Consider the following 17,008-nt stretch of genomic DNA (forward strand, 5'->3'; position numbering starts at 1 on the left):
GACAGGGGAGGATAAAGAGAGTCAAGTTACAGGAACCGATGTTTGAACATCATTTCAGAGTGACTCCTATGTCACTGCATTGATAAGAAGAGTGAACCAATTAAAATACAATTTTTGAAGATGGAGCCCAGGAAAGGATATTTGTAACAAGCTCTCCTAGAGATTGTAGTGAGCTTCCTTGGTAGATCAGACAGTAAAGAATCTGCCTGCATTGTGGGAGACCTGGGTTTGATCCCTGGGGTGGAAAGATCCCCTGGAGAAGGGAATGGCTACCCACTTTGGTATTCGTGCCTGGAGAATTCCATGGACAGAGGAGCCTGGTGGGCTACAGTCCAGGGGTCACAAAGAGTCAGACAGTTGAGCGATTAACTCTTTCAGACTGTAATGTGCAGCTATATATATATTTGAGAAACACTGCAGTGGGTGACTGGAAGTCAATGAATATTTTCCAGTGAGGAAATGGCAAAATTAGGTCCATTTTAGGAAAATAACTTTGGCCTGGAGAATGGAGAGAGAATGAGTCTGTGTGTTTAAGACTTTGAAAGACTAGATAGCAGTCAGCATTGTATTGGAACACATTTGTATTCACTGAAAAAGACATGTAGACAGACACACTAAGGAAGAGACCTTTTTTTTAACTAAGGTTAAGACTATTTGAAATTCTTTATTTAAACTCTTATTGAACGTTATAACCAAGCATTATGAAATTTGTTTATTACCTGTTTGGGACACGGACCTAAAGAATTCAAGCCATGGGTCCCGGTTAGAAATTGTTTTAATCCCTATTTCAAATGCCTTATGAAGATTCACTGTTTACAGTTGCTCTATATCTAATTCATTCTGAAAATGGAAGAAGTTATTGGCAAGAAACAGTTATGGTAACATTATGATCTGCCAGGTTTTTTTGGTCAGATGAAATCACTTTATCTTGTTTTGGGGGTTGTATTATTATTCATTAATTGATGATTCTATGTTATTGCCCCTTGGTAAACTTTAAGTATCTATCGGTTTAAGGGAATGGGTAATTTAAAAATGCATTAAGAAATCAGATGCTTTAGTAAATGTTTCCTATATTGTTTTCAAAGTTTTTTTTTTCTCATTAATAACTATTAATCTGCATAAAGTAATATGCTGTATTTATAAAGGAATGTCCAATTTTAAAGAAATTTCAAAAAAGAATTAGGTCTACTAGTTTCTCTGAACTGTTAAAAATTATATATACGCCTAAAATTGGTACAAATTATTTTATTTAGAAAAAAAAATGATTGGTTTTTGTTTTTACCAGTGTTTCTTCCTGTTTTATATGTGTGTGTGTATTTTTTTTTAAATAGGTCTATTTAAAAAAACGGTGACACCTATTTTTTTTTTTTTTTTTTTACATAGACCTGTTTAAAATAGTGACATCTAGGTGTCCAGTGATACCTCAGAAAAAAACTTGTGTGTCTCCAAAGGGATATTTTCAGCTCATATAACAATGTGAATTGTGTGTTTTCTAGTTATGGTTATATTATTTTAAGTCAGTATTTAATGTTTCCTAAAATATCTCTTAGACTGGATCAGAGACACTGAAAACATTTTAACTGTGATTTGTCCACTATACCCACTCAGTAGAGAGAGTAATACTTATCTCTTTTTTCCCCCCTCCCTTCTTTATTTTCCCCCCCACCTACCCTCCATCCCTTTCTTCTTTGATGTGAAAAGTGAGTAACAAGCTCTGACCAAAAGGAACATTCTACAGGAAAGTTATTATTACAGGAAAGTTATTATTAAAGATGAGGAAACATAATAGAGACTTGGTAAGGATAAGTGACTGTCCACATGCCCTAGATGTAGCAGGTAGAGTTAGACCACAGACTTTCTGGCTTCCTATTTCAATTCAGAATGCCTTGTTAAAGGACAATTCCCCTCGCAAAAGGCTAGGAGAAAACTGCAAAACTCGTGATATACTTGTCATAACACTATGGCTCTCCTTCCTTAATAACCTCCTTAGAGATCTGTGTTTCAGATCTGGGAAACAGTCTTAACATATAAGCTGGTTTTATTAGTTTGAGGAGCATCAATCTATTTCAAGAATTTTAAACTATTTTTCTATATATTTTTTGCATTAAAAACCCTTTGGAAAATATGGTTAAGGTTATAAATTACCTTCTCACAAAAAAGTATATACACTCATATAGCTACAATTTTGCATACCAATTTGTTTCATTTTTGTAAATATAATCAGGGAGACAAAAGGAGCTATATAGAAAGAACATAGAACAGCTTTTTGTTTTTACCTGTAAGATTCTTCTTTTCTCTAAAGTAGCTTTGTTATATGTGAAAGATAAAAATGTCACCTGAATGATATGAAATGATACAGATAAGATTAACATTAACAATCACTTTAGTACTGTTTCAACCTTGCAAACTCTTAAGGAAAATATGGGTTCACAAAAACACTAAAAATCTGAATTATGCTTTATAAAGGAAAACAATTAAACCTCACAACTTTTCTTTGAAATTTACACAGTATGACACGTTATAAATGTAAGGCTTTGAGAAAAACAGTAAAAACTCGTGATCTCATAATCATCACCCCCCAAAAAAACAGACATAGTACAAAATTTAATTTTTTAAAGATAAAAATGGCATTCACTTTTTATGAAAGAGAAGAGATTTCACCATCCCTGCCAAGATCTTGGGTAATTGTGCAGCAATAACCTCAGACATCATTTCTGGAAATTCAACACTCAGTGCCCAGGACTGGATAAATGTATTCAAGCAATACAGATGAAGTTGTTTGACAAGCTGTTGTTTTAACAAATGGATAAGAAACATGTAAGGAAAATAATAAATTTCTAAACTATGTAAACATCAAAGCTTATTTTTCTAATAATAGAAATGCTTCAGATGTTGTTTTTTACCAAAATGAAAAAACTCTCTCCATTTCCAGAATAATATATAAAATATTACATACATATGATGAAACATACTAATATATAGAAAGATTTAAAGAAATGAAAGTATTCTGTAATCCTATTGGATAAGCAGTGTGAACATTTGGTATATTTCAAGTTTTTCTGTTTACACATACTCAAGTATATGCATAATATATATATGCATAATAATAATAATATATATGCATATGTATTTCCATAAATGAAATTACTTTATAGTCTATTTCTTAATCCAGCTTTTCCCACATAACAATAGGCAAACTCTTCTATGTCAATACAAACAACCCAACCTGATTCATTTTAATCTAACTTTTTTTTGGCCACACCATACTGCATGTGGGATCTTAGGTTCCCCGACCAGGGATCAATCCCACACTCCCTGCACTGGCAGCACAGAGTCTTAACCACTGCGCTGCCAGGAAAGCATCATTTTAATTTAATTTTAATTCTGTCAAAATAATATTTTGCACATGTTTTTGAAAGTCAGATAGTACTGCAAGACCTACAGGAGCAAAAACACAGATGCAACCACTTTGAATTACTTTAGTTTGGGTCATTTGATATTTACCTCTGTATTTCTAATAAATTATATTTCCCAAAGTTTACATTATTAAGATCCTATTAAATAAGGATTTAGCTTTCTTGTATTATACACCCATCTCCTCAACTACACATACTTTCTCTTCTTCCTATTCTCTATATAGATATATCTCAGTGTTGGACTAAATCAATATCTAGCATTTATATTATAAAAATTTTTATTGTTTCTTGCTGGATTACATTTCCTTTCCTATATGAGTTACTTTAATTTTGCTAGTGCTAATCACCTCATGTTTCTCTGCTTTTTTTATTTGTTTTTTTCTATATTTATCACAAAGCCATAGTCAAATTCTCTGACAGAATTGTAAAAACTTACTTCAGTATGTTCATACAATTAGTAATATCTCAAATCTAACTTTTTTTTTCTTGGTGCTAGTACCCTGAAACCCTGTGCATTAGTTACTGTGCTGGGACACCCCTTTGCATCTCTCCTGGGTTGAATCTCATACTCCTTTGGCTTACGCCAGGGTTCTGTTGTAAGAAATCCTGCAGATGCCCTTGAGAAAGGCTCTATTTGACGTAAGGTCTAGGAGACCTTGAAAGTCTGAAAATACTTTCATGATGCCATCATATTTGTTTGATGATTTGGCTGGTACAAAATTCTTTGAAGATTTTTCTTTCCTTCAAAATTCTCCATTATTTTCTGGGTTCCAGTATTTTTGTTGAGAAGTTCTACAACATTCCGAATTCTGATGATTTGATGTGACTTGCTTCTTTTTTCACTGGTATATTTTAGGATACCCTCTTTATTCTGGGTATGCTGAAATTTTACAATAATGTGCCTTGGTTCAATTGGGTTGAGTCTGTATACTGGGCCCTTATGCTCAGAAAATTCATATCCTTCAGTTCTAGCAACGTTTCTTTTAAGATTACTTATGCAATTTCCTCTCCTTGATTTTCTCCACCCTTTCTTTTGGAGATAACTACGAACTGGAAAATGAAGCCCTGTGGATTCATCCCCTAAATTTGCTATCTCTCTAAATTTTCATATCTTTTTCTTTTTTGTTACTTTTATCTGAGTTTTCCTGAGATTTATATTTTCTGAGTTTTATATTTATACTGAATTTTTAATTTATGCCCTCCTTTAATTATCCAAAGGTATTTTCTCACTAAATGTTCTTTTTAAAATGTTTGCTAGTCTCTTTTCATGGATGCACCATCATTCTTATTTCTGTGAGTATTTTAATTTTTGATGCTTTCTTCTCTTATCTGCACTGGAGCTTTTTCCTTCAAGTTACATTTTTTTTTCTGTTTATTTTGTTCTCTGCCTTACATTTGAGAGACTTTATCTAAATGGCTAATAATTCTTGGCTGTTCACATTCAGCAGTGAGGCCTCATATTTGATCTAATGAGCAGAGAGATTTTTATGCCTTTATTATTTTAGTGTTTCTGAACACAGTAATGATAAAAGTTTGTATGCAATACATCTTGACTAAGATGTATTGCTGGATTAATTTCCAGAATTGTATTGTAATTGTAATTTCCAGAACCCTATATATTTATCCAGTTTGGTGTTAGGCATTTCTAAGGTGTTTTGTTTTTTTTTTTTTTCCTTCATGTATAAGCAGTGAGGCATACATATCTTAAATACTTGCCTAATTATTTAAGATAAACCCTAAAAAGTGGGAATATGAAAAGAATGCAACCTTTAACTATTGCCACACACTGGTAGAGTGTCCATTAGCATTGTTGCTGACTTATAACTCCACCCAAAATGGTATGAGAGTCTTATTCTCCACATCCATATCTTTGCTTTTCCAGTTTACATAAAATATTTTCTAACTTAAGACAAAAACATTTTGGAGCATTCTCAAGAATATGTATCACAATTCCTATCAACCATTACATTACTCTCAAATTTCACAAATACTAGTAAAAGGATATTTCAGTGATTTATACTGAAAATGAAAAAAGCACAATATAAATTGTGAACAGTATGATGCAAGTACTGTTTTAAAGTGTAAGTACAAACATAAATTTGACGAACACACATGAAGTAAAACTTGTACTTCACACTAAAGTAATATATAGAATTCAGAAAATAATCACTGATATTCTAAAAACCAAAATACTTATATCATGCAAGTTATCAAGAAGTTTTGTAAGCTGATAGAAACGCTGTGAGCTAGGGACAACTCCTTTTTGCCTCAAACCAATTGCCTTGATGAGCTCTCTAATGTAACTTGATCTCATCTCTTCAAACTGGTTTTGACTTCTTAGTCCTTCTAAAGGACCTGTAAGAAGATAATTATAAATGGCAGTTATGTTTAAAAAGATGACACTAGCACTTTATAATATAAATTTCTGAACTGTACAGTGATTTCTTTTGATACGCAACTCTAGAAACAAATATCTAAATAGAAAAGAGTGCTACTAACAGTTTTAGGACATGTAAAACTTCTAGTTCTTTTGAAGAATATGGTAACAACAACTAGGTAAGTTAAAGAACATCTCAGCTTATTTTAGAGCCATATTAATGGATTATGCATTTGACTTAGCATCTGCTCAAAAGAGCATCTGACATTATTGTACATTCTTGCCTCAAATATTTAGTTTGTTTACAACTACACATATGCTGCATCTTTTTTGTTTGTTTTTTTTTTTTTTGTCTCCTGACTATTGATACAAGAGAAAGTCATTGATGTTTGAATTTTCTCTTATATTCAGCCACTTGGCTATACTCTATTTTATTTATGTATTCATTTATTAATATTGTTAAATCTAACAGTTTGTGTTGGATTATCTTTTTTTTTTTTTTGTATACGACAATACCATACTCAGATAATATCCTTATTTTTTTCCTTTCCAACAGTTGTAGCTGTCATTTCTCCTTCATGGTTCAATACATTGGTTAAGTCTTCCAGAACAATATTAAATAATAACAGTAATGGTAAATACTTAAATTTTGTTGCTGATTTTATTGATAAGTGTCTCTCATTTCCATTATGATGTTAACTGGTAATTCACACTTCTACCTCAGAAACCTTTAATTCGTACATCCAAATCTTAGGCACAACGTCTTACTATAGCCCATTCTCTTGTTTCCACTATGTAGTCAATAAACCTATAGCCTTTCTCCTAAGTCTTTCTGGTTCTTCTGTTGTGACCTGTCTGAGATGTCCTGGTTGGTTTCTTTAGCAACTGTATTACCAGAACTCCCAGCTCCTTTATTCCCTCTTACTTTAGTCACAACTGTCCCACAAACAAATCTTCAACCATAAGTGAAGTTTCTGCAACTATATCCAGATTACTGAAAGAAAAATCACATAATCTATGGATTTATGCATCTAGATATTTATGATCTTCACCTTTAGCAATATTTCTAGAGAGAAGTGTACTTCATTTGAGCAAAGTCAACTCTGTCTCCAGCAAAGGTAGATAAATAAAGCTTTTAAAAAACCTCTTTCTTTATTCCCTGTATCCCAACAGACCTTGACTTCTACTTCCCTTGGAAAAAGAAGGCCAGAGATGATAAGCCAATAGAAACTAAGAGTTAACTCTGGTTTAGAGTCTTCAAGAGCTCAGATCCTCAGTATAAAAGGGACTTAAGTAATTTGGGCAATAGGACACTTTTGCGCCAACTGAAATCTTAACTGTATGTATATCATGTTGAAGCCTGTCTTGACATCAATGACTTTCTCTTGTGTCAATAGTCAGGAGACAAAAAACAAAAAAGATGCAGCATATGTATAGTTGTAAACTTAAACTAAATATTTGAGACAGGAATGTACAATAATGTCAGATGCTCTTTTGAGCAGATGCTAAGTCAAATGCATAATCCATTAATATGGCTCTAAAATAAGCTGAGATGTTCTTTAATTTACCTAGTAAACTTAACTGTATGTGTATCATAACATATAGTGTTATAACATATAGCATCATAACCTATTCCCTTTACTTCATATAGCAACTATTTTAAACATCCATAACTCTTTTTAACAATCCCAACCAATTTTCACATCTCCCTCACTCTTCACCATGACTATAAAATTATTTTTTCTTCTGATTACTGAAGTATTGTTTTCTCATTGGGCTTTAAAGAGCTGGAAAACTAGTAACCCAAAGCCTTCGACACTATCCATCTACCTGTTGAGGACCAGACTTGAAGCAATTATCCTTACTTCAGGAAAATCAGGCCTAATCTCATCCTGCCTCATGCTATTAGTATCAACCACTAACAACATGCTCCCAGGATATAATCTAATCACTAGGCTCTCATCCTATGCTCCTGGGATATCTCTGAAAATTATTCTCCTTTCTACTCTCTTCCTTAGATTTCAGATCTATGATGAACCAGCTGTAAAAAAGTTATTTCTATTTTATTTGAGCTCTTTATATTAATTCATTGTTTTCTTAATTATTACTCAGCATTACATGACTGGAGAATTTTCTCTGAGATTCTTATTGATTCCATATGTGGGTTTTCAGCATTTCTTGTAAATATATTGGTGGCAAGTGGGAGAGAGTGAGTCAAGGGCAGTTAGCAATATGCTTGCTATTTTAGATGAGAATACTTTAAAAAATACTTATTTTTGATTTAGTTATTTAAAAATAGTGTGTATCAATTAGAAAATTTTTGAAAAATACTGAAAATACAAAGAAAATTATAAGTCACCTGAGATCCTACAATCCAATAGTTTGGGATATTTAATAATATTATATTGAGAATATTTACATAATTAAATCATTCAAAGTTGTTCATATATGAATATTTTAATTCTCATGTAAAATTCAATATCACAGAAATGTGTAGTAAATGCAAGTTATTTAATTATTTTATCATTCAACACTTGCATCATGCAACATCATGCAATATTTTACTAATATAAACAATACTTGCACTCATCTCACATGCTAGTAAAGTAATGCTCAAAATAAGACAGGCTTCAGCAATATGTGAAATGTGAACTTCCAGATGTTCAAGCTGGATTTAGAAAATGCAGAGAAACCAGAGATCAAATTGCCAACCTCAGCTGGATCATCAAAAAAGCAAGAGAGTTCCAGAAAAGCATCTACTTCTGCTTTATGGACTATGCCAAAGCCTTTGACTATGTGGACCACAAGAAACTGGAAAATTCTTGAAGAGATGGGAATACAAGACCACCTGACCTGCCTCTTGAGAAACCTGTATGCAGGTCAGGAAGCACCAGTTAGAACGGGACATGGAACAACAGACTGGTTCCATGAAAAGGAGTATGTCAAGGCTGTATATTGTCATCCTGCTTATTTAACTTCTATGCAGAGTACATCATGAGAAACTCTGGGCTGGAGGAAGCACAAGTTGGAATCAAGATTTCCGGGAGAAATATCAATAACCTCAGATATGCTGATGAAACCACTGTTATGGCAGAAAGAAAAGAAGAACTAAAGAGCCTTCTGATGAAAGTGAAAGAGGGGAGCGAAACAATTGGCTTAAAGCTCAACATTCAGAAAACTAAGATCATGGCATCCGGTCCCATCACTTCATGGCAAATAGATGGGGAAACAGGGGAAACAGTGAAAACAGTGACAGACTTTATTTTTTGGGACTCCAAAATCACTGCAGATGGCGACTGCAACCATGAAATTAAAAGACATTTGCCCCTTGGAAGAAAAGCTATGACCAACCTAGACAGCATATTAAAAAGCAGAGACATTATTTTGCCAACAAAGGTCCATCTAGTCAAAGCTATGGTTTTTCCAGTAGTCATGTATGGATGTGAGAGTTGGACTATAAAGAAAGCTGAGTGCTGAAGAATTAATGCTTTTGAACTGTGGTGTTGGAGAAGACTCTTGAGAGTCCCTTGGACTGCAAGGAGAACCAACCAGTCCTTCCTAAAGGAAATCAGTCCTGAATATTCATTGGAAGGACTGATGCTGAAGCTGAAACTCCAATACTTTGGCCACCTGATGGGAAGAACTGACTCATTGGAAAAGACCCTGATGCTGAGAATGATTGAGGGCAGGAGGAGACGGGGACAACAGAGGATAAGACGGTTGGATGGCATCACCAAATCAATGGACATGAGTTTGAGTAAGCTCCGGGAGTTGGTGATGGACAGAGAAGCCTAGCATGCTGCAGTCCATGGGGTCGCAAAGAGTCGGACACTATGATGAATGTCATTTTTGATATTTAAAGGATATATTCTTATAAGTGGAATTATTAGAGTAAAAGATATTAACTTTCTTAACCCTCAAAATATATATTTCTAAATTATCAACACTTCTTACTATTTATGTTGGGTGGTTGGTTCTGAGCAATTTTCATTTAGGGTAATCTTTTTTTAGAGAGAAAAATAAAATATCATATCATTTTCATTTCTCCAGTTGTTAGTGAGGTTGAATAATTTTTTAATGCTTATTAGTGATTTGGTTTTATTTAAATTTTTTTTCTGTTTTGTACTCATTTTTTTTTTTGCACTAAGATATATTTTCTAAGTTTGTGGTTTAAAGCCCAGTTTTAAAATATTTAATCAGTGCTGTAACTTTATTAAGGCAAAGAGTCCTACCTAGGCAACCCCAATTTTCCCATGCTCAGAAAGCCAATGCTTTCCATTTTTTCAACTATTTATTTTGGTCTTTCCTTCTTAAGTGACACCCTTATATTGCTGTTATTTGAATTCTTAACAGTATGGAAAATAGGGCTAAAGCTCTATTTCCATATTCCAGATCATCACCCCTATGCTGCTGCTAAGTCGCTTCAGTCATGTCCAACTCTGTGCAACCCCATAGATGGAAACCCACCAGGCTCCCCCATCCCTGGGATTCTCCAGGCAAGAACACTGGAGTGGGTTGCCATTTCCTTCTCCAATGTATGAAAGTGAAAAATGAAAGTGAAGTCGCTCAGTCATGTCCGACTCTTCACGACCCCATGGACTGCAGCCCACCAGTCTCCTCTGTCCATGGGATTTTCCAGGCAAGAGTACTGGAGTGGGGTGCCATTGCCTTCTCTGATCACCCCTATGCCACAATCATATACTCACATGTGAAGAACTTCCTTTTCCTCATCTTCCTAATATAATTTTCATAATATTTCTTAGATGAATATTTAGAGTTTATTATTTTAGCTATGTAAAATGTTACCACAGTCAAGTCATATAGAATTAACTAGGACTTCTTTCCAAGTATAATTTTTTTTGTTTTACTGACAGTAAGTAACCATACCGATGGGTGTGAAGTGGTATCCGCCTGTGGCTTTTGTGCTTCTCTAACGATTAGTGATGCTGAGCATCTTTTCATGTGCTTAATGGCTATTTGTAAATCTTTTGAGAAATGTCTATTAAGGCCTTTATTTTTAAATTGGTTTCTTTTTTGTTGTTGTTGGATTGCAGAGATTCTTTATGTCATCTGGATATTAATACTCTTACTTTAGCATATATCTTTTTCAATGTTTTCACCAAATCAATGGATTAACCTTTCTTTGTGTTGGGTCCTTTGATGCACCGAAGTTCTAAATTTTGCCAACATCTATTTAGGGCATCCAAAGTGGCTCAGTGGAAAAGAATCTGCCTGTAGGAGATGCAAGTTCAATCCCTGGGTTGGAAGATCCCCTGGAGAAGGAAATGGCAACTCATTCCAGTATTCTTACCTGGGAATTCCAAGGACTGAGGAGCCTGGTGGGCTACAATCAATAGGGTCACAAAGAGTTGGACATGACTAAATGATCGAGCATGCACACAAGCACACTTCCTTCTGAACAGTGATGATTTTTCCTCTGCTTTTGAGAGGTTTTCCAACTTTCAAAGTCTCTAGGCACTTTAAAATTTTATATATATATATATATATATTTCCAATAATTCTTTTCTTTGTGTTATTCCTTTTTCATATATTCAGTATTATTTCATGAATAGAATATGTTCTTTTATCTTTCTAAAGAAGAGAAGTGAAAGGCAAAGAAGAAAAGAAAAGATATATCCATCTGAAGGCAGATTCCAAACAATAGCAAGGAGAGATAAGAAAGTCTTCCTAAGTAAACGCTGCAAACAAACAGAGGAAAACAATAGAATGGGAAACACTAGAGATCTCTTCAAGAAAATTAGAGATACCAAGGGAATATTTCATGCAAAAATGGGCTCAATAAAGGACAGAAATGATATAGACCTTACAGAAGCAGAAGATATTAACAAGAGGTGGCAAGAAGACACAGAAGAACTATACAAAAAAGATCTTCATGACCCAGATAATCACAATGGTGTGATCACTCACCAAGAGCCATATATTCTGGAGTGCGAAGTCAAGTGGGCCTTAGAAAGCATCACTACAAACAAAGCTAGTGGAGGTGATGGAATTCCAGCTCAGCTATTTCAAATCTTAAAAGATGATGCTGTGAAAGTGCTGCACTCAATATGCCAGCAAATTTGGAAAGCTCAGCAGTGGCCACAAGACTGGAAAAGGTCAGTTTTCATTCCAATCCCAAAGAAAGGCAATGCCACAGAATATTCAAACTACTGCACAATTGCACTCATCTCACACACTATCAAAGGAATACTCAAAATTCTCCATGTGAGGCTTCAACAGTACATGAACCAAGAACTTCCACATGTTCAACTGGATTTAGAAAAGGCAGAGGAACAACAGATCAGATTGCCAGAATCTGCTGGATCTTAGAAAAAGCAAGACAATTCCAGAAAATCCTCTACTTCTGTTTCACTGACTATGCTAAAGCCTTTGACTGGAAAATTCTTAAAGGGATGGGAATACCAGACCAACTTCCTTCCTTCCTGCAAAAACTGTATGCAGGACAAGAAGCAACAGTTAGAACCAGACATGGAATAATGGGCTGGTTCCAAATTGGGAAAGGAGTATGTCAAGGTTGTATGCTGTCACCTTGCTTGTTTAACTTTCATGCAGAGTACATCATGCAAAATGCTGGGCTGGATAAAGCACAAGCTAGAATCAAGACTGCCAGGAGAAATATAAATAACCTCAGATATGGAGATAGGGCTTTCCTGGTGGCTCAGATGGTAAAGAATCCCCCTGCACTGTGGGAGACCTGGGTTCGATCCCTGGGTTAGGAAGATCCCCTGGAGAAGGGAATGGCAAATCAGTCCAGTATTCTTAACTAGAGAATTCCATGGACAGTGGAGCCTGGCAGGCTACAGACCATGGGGTCACAAAGAATCAGACACGACTGAGCAACTTTCACTTCCAGTAGTCACATATGGATGTGAGAGTTGGACCATGAAAAGGCTGAGTGCTGAAGAATTGATGCTTTTGAACTGTGGGGTTGGAGAAGACTCTTGAGAGTCCCTTGTACAGCAAGGAGATCCAACCAGTCCATCCTAAAGGAAATCAGTCCCGAATATTCATTGGAAAGACTGATGCTGAAGATGAAACTCCAATACTTTGGCCACCTGATGCGAAGACCTGACTCACTGGAAAAGACCCTGATGCTGGGAAAGATTGAAGGCAGGAGGAGAAGGGGACGACAGAGGATGAGATGGTTGGATGGCATCACTGACTCAATGGACATGAGTTTGAACAAGCTCTGGGAGATGGTGAAGGACAGGGAAGCCTGGTGTGCTGCAGTCCATGGGGTCGCAAAGAGCCGGACATGACTGGGTGACTCAATAACAACAAAGGATAGCTTTTAAATTTCTCCATGGTCTCTCTTTCCTCTAAATTATTTTTCTATTTTGTCTTTATGTTTGATATCAAAGACCTTCCTCAGATGCCCTGGTTGTTTATTTATATTCAAGCATGGAAACTATAAAGCTGATTGCTAGTTCTGTTTGAATGAGTAGTTATTATTGACTATAAGCTTTAGTGTAGGGTATTCTGGTTGAGCTATTTCAAAGAGAAAGCCTTGCTATTAGCATATTTAGTTCTTTTTTTTCTAGCTTAATAAATTCTTTATACAAGAATCTTTCATTTTCGTATCTGGAGAATATAAACCTGGATGACAGTGTTCCAGAGGACTGGTGATTTTGGAGGGTGTTGTCTCAGCATTTGGTATATAATCTTAATCTGTTCACACTATCCCCCTTCACCCTCATCAGTGCCTGCAGTCCACCAACCCAACTGCCTTCTGTTACATCCTCTTCAGGGAATAAACCTACAATCTCTGCCTTAGTTGCAGAACAACTGCACCATTGGTGGATATTTAGAAACACATTTTCAAGAGAACTTGGTGTTTCTAATTCTACTTTCACTCTCATTTAAAAAAAAAGATCACTGTTGTCACTAACTGCAAAACATGTTAGAGGTTCAGCGATACAAATCAAGGTACTTGCTTTTTGACTTTTCTTACTTCTGGCTTAGAAAGCACTTTCTCATTCAGTCACATCTGACTCTTTGAGACCACGTGAACTGTGGCCTGCCAGGCTCCTCTGTCCATGGGTTCTGCCAGGCAAGAATACTGGAGCGGGTTGCCATTTCCTCCTCCAGAGGATCTTCTTGACCCAAAGACAGAACCTTGCATCTTCTGCGTCTCCTGCACTGGCAGGCAGGTTCTTTACCACTGAACCACCCAGGAAGCCCTCTACTTTCTCAGGTACACTAAATTAGTTTCTGCTTGTTGGCTTGTGGGATTTTACTGCTACTGATATTTCTTTCATTTTATTTACTTTATTTTATTTTTAAAGAAATCCCTTGACTAACAGTTTTATGTAGTTTAAAAGGAACAATGATTAAAGTGTGTATTCAACCTGCCATATTTTCCTGGATATCTGTATTTTAATTTTAAATGGCAAATGGGTGGTTTAAATTCTTATCAAGTCATTGAACTTTTTTTTGGCCAACTTTTTTTTGCATATATTTTTTAAAAGTATTCTTTGAGATTTCTCATTTTTATTCCTTTTAGCTTATTTTTAACAAGCTAAAGTGCTTACAACGATGAGCCACTTATTTTAGGATACAATTTGAGCTAAATATTCAAACTAAGTTTTCCTCAAACATAAAGCTTCTTTTCTCAACAATATTTATTTGTTCCATACTCAAAGACTTCTAGTGTTTCCATTATAGGACATAAAGTTCTAGTATATATAGTCTGATTTGACAAAGAATTCAGAGTATGTATTTTCCACATTATTAATTATTCTAACTTTCTAATTCTCTCCCCATCCCCATATTTTTGTAATACTTACCTATTTTTTAAGATTTAAAGATGAATTTCAATAGCTGTGCCAAGTGTCTCCTCAAAATCCCATTAAAATTTGTGTAGATTTTATTACACAAATTATTACATATAATACTAAATAATTTATATATGTTTATATACATAGTACTATTCACTAAGTACATTATTTTCCCTTTTCTTAAAGTTGAAAATGGCTGAAAACCTTGCCTTCCATGGTATGTGAGTGGAAGTCATGTGTATCTCCCTTCCTTTCCTTACAACTGTCTTCCCTTAGCACTGCTCTAGTGATTATGGAAGCAGGTGTCAAGATGCTGCCTCCATCTGCCTGAACACCTGAGTGATAACAATGAGTCTCCCTGTAGATCTGCAGTGAAAATATGCAGGGAAAGATTGAAGGCAGAAGGAGAAGGGGACGACAGAGGATGAGATGGTTGGATGGCATCACCAACATGATGGACATGGGTTTGAGTAAGCTCCGGGAGTTCATGATGGACAAGGAAGCCTGGGGTGGCAAAGAGTCGGACATGACTGATGACTGAACTGAACTGAACTACTACCTTCATCCATTTTTTGATTCGATTTATTCAGGCTCTTTGAGAGACTCACACACCTGTCTCTATGCCTAGAAAGTCAGTCTGATGACCAGAGTCGTGGGAGGGAGGAACCTTGACATTCACAGCCATTCCGTCCTCTTGTGCCAGTCCACCTTATCATCTCCCAAGGAGACTTTCGAATTGACTCTGTCAAAAGAAAATGCTCCAATAGGAAATGAATGCGTGGAAATATCCCTTACAAGACTTCGACTTTTTAAATAAATTTTGTATGTCATTCAAGAGCTAATGGAATAACAACAAAGTATACCAATCAGCTAAGTCCAAACTTCAGACTAAACGTACTACGTCAACTGCTGTTTGCATGGGACTGAGGAACATCACTCTTTAACTGGAGAGCTGAGAAAGGTAACAGTTCCCACAGACATCTGATTCAGAAGAGACGGTGCTCTCCCTTTTAATTTCATTATGTATATAATATGTATGCTAAGTCACTTCAGTCGTGTCTGACTCTGTGCGACCCCATAGACGGCATCCCACCAGGCTCCTCCATCACTGGGATTCTCCAGGCAAGAACACTGGAGTGGGTTGCCATTTCCTTCTTCAATTCATGAAAGTGAAAAGTGAAAGTGAAGTCGCTCAGTCGTGTCTGACTTTTCACGACCCCATGGACTGTAGCCTACCAGGCTCCTCCGTCCATGGGATTTTCCAGGCAAGAGTACTGGAGTGGGGTGCCATTGCCTTCTCCGATATAATATGTGTATATATATATATATATACACACACATATATATATATTAATAACTTCATACACATACATACGGGCTTCCCAGGTGGCGCTAGTGGTAAAGAATCTGTCTGCCAAAGAAGGAAATGCAAGAGATGCAGGTTCAATCCCTGGATCAGGAAGACTGAGTGACTGAACACGCACACACGAGTATAGTTTCAGCAAGACTGAAAATAGATTGAGGCAATGAAAGAAGATGATCATGAGCATAGGACCCATAATGAAAGTTAATATTAATACAAGGGAAATAATAACAGTTAGCAGGAAACTTGTGTGTGCAAGATAGGAGGAAACACTTATAAAAATAAGGAGAGAGCAAAGACAGAGAAAACATGGAACATGGAAACATCATAAATGTGCATGTGAGAGAGAGACTCGGAGAAACAGACCCAGTGAATGAGATGCATAAGAGCGTGAGCTTGATCTGCAGAGGCAACTTTTTCCTAGAGGTTTATCTGAGTGAAGCAATGAAGCAATTTTCCAGCCCTACTCCTGGAGAACAGGTCTGGAATCTGAGAGGACAGAATATACCAGTGAAAATACACCAGCTAAACTAACAAACTAGAGACTGGGGGTGGGAGGAAAGTCTCAGGGGAATTTGGGCACACATGGAGCAGAGGAAATTCCCTCAGGTCAAGGCACAGTGGACGTTATGGTGACTGACATTAGATCTGAAGAAGACAGATGACCTGAGCTTCCAATTAGGCCATTTTCTTCTCAATTGACTGTGGACACACTTGGCTTGATTCCATGCTCAGCCCAGATATTTCCCTGTTGCTGGTAGTTTTAAGTTTTGGCTCTACATGAGGAAATGATTGGGAGACACAGTGGTTCTATCAATTTAGGCAGCTGGACCATATTGACCTGGTAATCTCATGGGCCCAAGCCACATAAACTGCTCCCTGACACCATGTGGGTATTTGCTCCACACTCAATCACATTTCTGAGTTGTCCCTACAGTAAATGGGGCCATGACAGTGTCTGGTGATGACACACAACCTCAGAGTGCCAGAGGATGGTTTGGAGAACGAATTCAAGCTGCAGCCATATCCAGGCGCATAAAGCAAAGAGCAGTAC

At 36.1% G+C, this 17,008-nt stretch overlaps 1 pseudogene; it reads right to left on the reverse strand.

Moving 5' to 3' along the window:
* Positions 1-2,365: 2,365 nt before the first annotated feature.
* Positions 2,366-17,008, reverse strand: part of LOC133242620 (progesterone receptor-like) — a 41,674-nt pseudogene continuing 27,031 nt past the window's right edge.

The sequence above is a fragment of the Bos javanicus genome, chromosome X (assembly GCF_032452875.1).
Source record: "Bos javanicus breed banteng chromosome X, ARS-OSU_banteng_1.0, whole genome shotgun sequence".
Classification (NCBI taxonomy): domain Eukaryota; kingdom Metazoa; phylum Chordata; class Mammalia; order Artiodactyla; family Bovidae; genus Bos; species Bos javanicus.